The 6,946-nt window shown below is 42.3% G+C and overlaps 1 pseudogene; it reads right to left on the reverse strand.

Annotated features, from left to right (window-relative positions):
• Positions 1-3,080: 3,080 nt before the first annotated feature.
• LOC102372444 lies at positions 3,081-4,018 on the reverse strand (annotated as a pseudogene).
• Between the last annotated feature and the right edge of the window lie 2,928 nt (positions 4,019-6,946).

Here is a 6,946-nt window from a genome sequence, read left to right on the forward strand (position 1 = left end):
GAGATGTCCGGGTAATTGAAGTCACCCATGACAACCATGGTCCTGGAGCAAGCTGCCTCAGCCAGTTCCTGGGCAAACTCCTGGTCAAGCTCAGGACTTTGAGTGGGAGGTCTGTAATAGACTCCCACCATTGTGTCCCCTGTGCCGTGTTCCCCACGGATTTTAACCCAGAGGGTCTCCAGCCGTCCACGTGTAGCTCCTCCACATGTAGGAGGAGTTAATGGAAAGAGGCTTTGTTTTCTTAATGGTCTGATAAGCACTGAGTTAGGGGTGATAAACATTGCCTGCCAGGCAGCTCAGGAGGAGGGGGAAATAATCAGTGTGTCCTGCCAGAGCCTGGCCATGCCTCCCTCAGCTCAACTCTGTGGAAGAGAGGGAGGGCTGCTCTAGCCTGAGCCAATTCTGGGAGGTCTGTCTGGGTTACAAACTGATTTAGCTTAACCAGCTTAGACTAACCCACAATGATTGAATCAATGCAGGCTCAGGCTTTTTGAATGTCTGTCCCTACCCTATGGGATCAGGCCCAAAAGATGGTGAGCCGCATCCAGTTCTACTAAATATTAGGGCTCCGCGAAGTGGCAGCATTGCATTTCGACCAGCATTTTGACGGAACAGTGTTCCATTTTGATATTTGTTTTGAATCAAAACGGCTGCTCCATTCTGTTCTCTAGAAACATTTGGCTGTTTCAACCCTCTTTCAACGTTCCGCCCATAGGATATAGTGGGGAAGGTCGAAACAGGCTATAACTAGTCATTTATGGAATGATTTGGATGAAAACTGCAGGAATGGTAGCTTCTTCTAAGGTCATAAAGTGTCCCCAAATTCAAAAAGATAGGTGCAGGGGGTTCAGAGAAACTGCACCCCAAAGTCTTGAGAGTAAAATTCATGTCACGTGTATGTGTTAAGCCACAGCAGGGTAAAAACTGCAGGCATGCTATCCCCTGCTGAGGTCACAAAGCCTCCCATGTTTCAAGGAGATAGGTGCAGGGGCTTGGGGAAACTGAACCTCAAGCTGCGGACAAGCAAAACTCATGACATGGGTGACACCGTTTGTGTTAAGGTGCAGCTGGGTGAAAACTGCAGGCCTGCCAGTCCCTGCTGAGGCCATGAAGCCTGCCAGCTGTCAAGGATATAGCTCCAGGGGGGCTCTGGGGCCCTGCACCCCTAGCTGCTGACAGGCAAAACTCATGACATGGGTGCCTGTGCAACCTTAACAAGGATGTGGTAAAGCTTGAGAAGGGCTACCCATATGATCAGAGACTTGCACAGCAAGCTGTGTGAGGAAAGGCTGAGGGACCTGGGACTCGTCAGCCTGAAAAAGAGAAGGCTGAGAGGGGACTTGGTAGCAGCTTACCACTACATGAGAAGTATATATCTAGGATTGGTGAACAACTGTTCACCAGGGCACCCTTGAGGAAAATTAGGAGTAATGGTCACAAACTCCTGGAAGATCATTTCAGGCTCAACATTAGAAAAAACTGCTTCACAACTAGGGTGTTACTCCTAGTTTTCCCCAAGGGTGCCCTGGTGAACAGTTGTTCACCAAGCCCTAGATGTACACTTCTCATGTACAGGCTTTCTTGCCTCAGTAGGGGCTACCATTTCTGCAAGTTTCATCCAAATCTGGCCAGAAATTACAAATTTGTAGGCTGTTTCAACCTTCCCCATTATAGCCTGTGGGAGAAACGTTGAAACAGCATTGAAACAACAAAGCGTTTTGACTCGCCTCATTTTGTTTCAAGGCTGTTTCGACCATAGCTGTTCCATTTTGATTTTGCTGTTTCTACCTCAAAACAGATCGAAACAGCATCGAAACAAAACTGGTGGCAGAATTTTGCACAGCCCTACTAAATATGCTCTGCTATTACTTTTAGCAACATCACTCTTCAAGAAACGAGTGAATGCCTTTGTTCATCTCAGTAGCTGTAATGTTTCTATTACTAGCAATCATGTTGATACTGGGGCAAGTCATTACCAGCAATGTAAGAAACAAAGTTTACATTACCATAAATTATTTATTTTAACATTGAGATAAGCAGCACGGCTGTGTATATAAGTAGCAATATTTTAAATTTATAAGAATTTGGTTTACAAATTACAGTAGAAATAATGGCAATATTAGAAATGAACCATTTGGATGTATAGGTAGAAGGGGTACAGCTTGACTTAAAGGCCTGCCTGGTAGCATGCCACCTATTACTAAAGGTTGCCAGACATTTCCTATTATAAGGCCTTCCTTTCAGTTGCTCATAAGGGCTAAACTTTAACAAATCAGAGTAATAGCTAACTTGTTACATATTTTCCTCTGGCTGAAAAGTTTTGGAAGAATTGAGCCAAAATAGGTTGGCTGCTTTTGCGAAGAAAGGTAGGGGCAAAAAAAACCCATTTCACTGTTAAAAAACCCCCAAAACACCCCTCCCTCCTTCCATCCCCACCTTTTATTTGGAAGCTCCAGAGCAGGGACCTGACATTTGACATAAGGAAGTTTTTGTTAATCTGTCCCATTTTGACTCTGGAACTGAACAGGGAGCTTGTCTTTTTTGAGTTCTAATTGACACTGAGATAATGAGGCCATATGATTCAATACAGAGGGCCAAAGTGCATTGTGGGGTTGGAGTGGGCAGTAGATTAGGAAAAGGAGTCTGGGGATGAATTGGAAGCAGAAGCTGGCAAGGAAGGAGACTGAACGGTGGGCAAGGAGAGAGCAGACGGCCATAACCTAGAGACCTCCTAGCCTGGCTGACTGGGGCCACCTGCCTGCTAGGGCTGAGAACCAGCACACTCACTTCACATGTGAGCAGCCTGAGAGGGGTTCCAGCCATGCTACAGGCTGTCGTTTGGTGGGGATGGGAGGGGTTGAGTAGCATGGCCTATTGAACTTCAAGCAAGGTGCTTTTTTATCTTTTGTTATAAGGCATTACTTAACTAAAAACCATTATTCACAAGAGTTTTACCAGGTCTCGTGTCTTTTGTTCAGTCCATAGATGGAATCCAATTTGTTCTCAGAGTTGGTCCACATTTTTTAAAAGCTTAGATGTACGCCGTGCTCCTCATTATTCCAGTTAAAGCTTCGATTTCATTACTTTCTCCTGGAGAATAATATTCTGCTCATTAACCTCCAGATAGCATTTTTCATCTCAGCATTTCTTAGAGTGTAAATGATTGGGTTCAACACTGGAGTAATGAGAGAGTAGGTGACAGAAACGATCTTATCTCCTAATAACTTCTTGAAGGGTCGGTCATGGATGAAGATTCATGGGATAAATATTAAGCTCATGACTGTGATCTGGGCAGCACAGGTAGACAGAGCTTTGTGCTGTCCATCTGTGATGTGTTCTCTGATTTTGACTAAGATGATACTATAAGATATGAGCAAGGTCAAAAAGATGCATGGAAGGAGCAGTCCACTGTTGGAGACCATCAGCAGCTCAACTAGGTCGTTATTAGCACAGGCCAGTTTGATGACCTGTGAGACAGCACAGTAGAAATTGTCAAGGATATTGGGTCCACAGAACGGAAGCTGGATTATCAGTGCAGTTTGAACAATGGAGTGAGTAAATCCTTTCATCCATGACGCTATCACCAGTCCTGTGCACACATCCTGATTCATGATTGTCAAGTAATCAGTGGTTTATGAATGGCCACATACCGATCAACTGCCATCACCACCAGGAGGAAGATGCCAGCACCTTCACTAAAATGAAATAAGAATATCTGGATGATGCACCAGTTGAAGGATATGGTTCTGGTGTGAGAAGCAAGGTCCCACAACAACTTGACTGCTGTGATTGAAGAGTCACTGTTGTCTGCAAAGGCCCAGTTGGCCAGAAAGAAGTACAGTGGAATGTGGAGATGGCTGTTCGTGATCACCACAATGATGATGGTCAGGTTGCTGAGCCAGGTCATGAGGTAGACTAAGAAGAAGACCAGGAAAAGAAGATACTTCAGCTCCGGACTCTGGGTGAGACCCAAGAGGACAAATTCCGTCACTGTGGTCATGAGGTTCTCTACTTCCATTGGGTATACTTAATGTATATTAACAAAGGAAACACTAATGATGAAAACAGTAGACAGGAGTTTTAAAGGACAGTTTCCATGGGATTGAATAAGTTTTGGTCCACTTACATAAGGATCTAATGGCCATGAATGGTCATTACACAATGACCAGCTGGAAATTTGTAATAGTAGGGCTAGAAATAAGGTGTTCTTTCTCCGGAAATAATAGTTTCTAGTCTTTCTGTTAACCCTGGAAGTTAGTTCCTATTTCACTATGCAGCAGTAACCCGGCTTCATAAGTGCCTTTTCGGTACTAACACACAGTAATTCTATTTTAGTCTCTGGCAAAATAGAATTGCCTATGCATGTTCATGCATGAAACAATGAGGTGCTAGAAGCTGGATTTCCTACTTCTTGAGTCAGTACCCTAGGCACCATGCTGTTGGGCAAAACAACATGCGGGCTGCCCTCCTAAACGCTTCCCTCTAACACATGCTAGTGATTGGTTCCTTCCCAGATTCAATTCTGGGCAGATAAAAAAGCAAGTGAACGTGCCTGCATAGCTGCCTGGTCAGAGTTCAGACTACTGACCATGCTCAGTCCCCACATGGAGATTTCTGTATCTACATTGCACCGCAAATAGAATTGCAAGCTTCATGGCACTTACTTAGCTAGGCCACTGCCATTTAGGTGTATAAACTGAATAATCTAGCCTTGAAAGTCCCTTTTTATGTTAACACTAAATGTGCCATCCATATTTCGCCCCCACATACTCTTTCTCTCACAGCCACACCAAGGGAAAAAAGGAAACTTTGTTAAGATGGAACTAAGTTTGAAAATGCTTAAATAAGTTAAGTGTGGGAATAGAAGATCATGCAGTATTCTAGCTAGTGAATTTAGTAAATAAATCCAGTGTCTATATTTAGTCAATGGCCGGTTGAATCATGGACTAAATATAGACCTTGGATTTATGACGCATTATAACCTGCCTGACATCCGACTCCCCAGGTAAACCCTCCACTTTTTACCAACTATTCTCATTCCCTTGCCCGCCTCGTCTCGCATCCTTTGACTACAGCCACTTTCATTCCCCCTTCCCCCCCCCCTGACTCTCACCTACTGCCCTACCCCACTGATTGGCTTTCTTGCATTTGTACTGGCCTCTGGCTGCCTTACCACTCCAGCCAGAAAGAGCACAGACCATTTGCAGATGATTCTTCAGCCTGACGAAGGGTGTTTGTGCCCAAAAGCTTGCAAAGAAGCATTTTTCCAAGTATTTGAGTTGGTCTAATAAAAGATAACAGATTTACCCAAAGAACCTTGTCTGCCTAAATGGTAATGAGAAATTAAGAACTAAAATGAAATCGGTACATAATAAGTTTAAAGCAAACACAAGGATGTTCTTTTTTTCACAAAGTGCGTAACTAAGGTGTAGAGCTCATTGCCACTAGGTGTTGTGGAAGCTGACAGTTCAATCAGAATCAAAAAAGGAATTGGAAAAAATGCTTGGTGGAAAGGTGGGTTGGTAGCTATTGAGTATTCAGAGTTAGAGGTACGGCCTCTGAACCAGAACTTCCTAGACATTAAATGCTGGAGGCTGCAAGTGAGAGAGGAACAATGGGAAAAACCCTGGTCACACCCTGTTCACTCTCCCTTTCAGCATGTACCCCCTGCCGCTGTGTGACACAGGATACTGAGTAAGATGGACTTATGGTCTGACCCAGTAAATGGCAGTTCTTATGTTCTGATATAGAAACAAGTTTAGAGAGAATTTTCTGGGTGTACGTGTGTGTGTGTATAATGTATATATTTAGAAGGACCACATTAATTGAACCATTTATCTCATGAATTAAAAACAAACTTTCATGAAATATTTCATGGGTGGGTGGTTAGTTTTGAAATGACCAAAATAAGTAATTTTCAGTTTTAAAATAAATAAATTAGAAACATGATTTTAAAGAAAGGAGTTTAAGTAACTAAATGTGGAGCTGGCTTAGACCTTTCGAAGGTCAAATGCAAAAACAATGACCAAAGCTAAGGCAAAAAAAATCCTGTAGGTGTCCTGAACCTATGCAGATGCATGAACACCTGAAAGAGGATATTAGAAATAAGCAGAGATGCTGCAAGGAAAGAATAAATGGGTGTGATCATCCAGAAAATCTATATATTAAAGTTCAGAAATTGTAGGGATAAAGTGAAAATACTGAGTTAGAGTATCCAGTGCAACCTTAAAACAAATTGTGCAAGGTCGTTCAATCATGTAAATGAAAGGTATAATCAAGAAAAAATAAATAGGAATGATATGGAGTACGATTGTGGTAGGGAATAAAGACAATCTATTTATGGAACAAAAACTAAAGAAATACTTTGCCTCAGATTTTGTTAAGGCAGATGATGGGGAACAAGGGCAGGATGGAAATAAGGATACAGAAATGGCAAAAACCTCCTTGAAGGAGAAGTAAAATGTGTTTATGTAGGAGATACAGTTGGGTATTTGATTGATTAAATGAGGTTTGGTCAATTGACCAGTCAACTATTGGTCAAAAATTGTAGAAAATTGAAAATGCAGTCAAATAATACACAGACAAAACACAAATTTGCCTTTAAGAAATGTGTCAAAAACCAAAAGAATAATATTTATGTCAAGAAAACCTCAAAAAAAAAATTACTCCCCATAAAATTGCGTATAATCTTTGACCGGTCAAAAATTGTGTTGTCAATTGACCAGTCGACTGACAATATTTGACCTGTAAAACGACTGATTTGCCAACCCTAATAGGAGAAAGTGTATATGAACAACTTTGAATTTTGGCAGTATTGGTACATGAAGTAATAGGTCCCAGAATTCTTAATCTAACGTTCAAGTCTGAGGTGGTATCATAGAATTAAAGACCAGCATCCCTAGTATCCATATTTAAGAAGGAAAGCAACCACAGTCCTGCTAGTATG

The sequence above is a fragment of the Alligator sinensis genome, unplaced genomic scaffold (assembly GCF_000455745.1).
Source record: "Alligator sinensis unplaced genomic scaffold, ASM45574v1 scaffold1109_1, whole genome shotgun sequence".
Lineage (NCBI taxonomy): Eukaryota > Metazoa > Chordata > Crocodylia > Alligatoridae > Alligator > Alligator sinensis.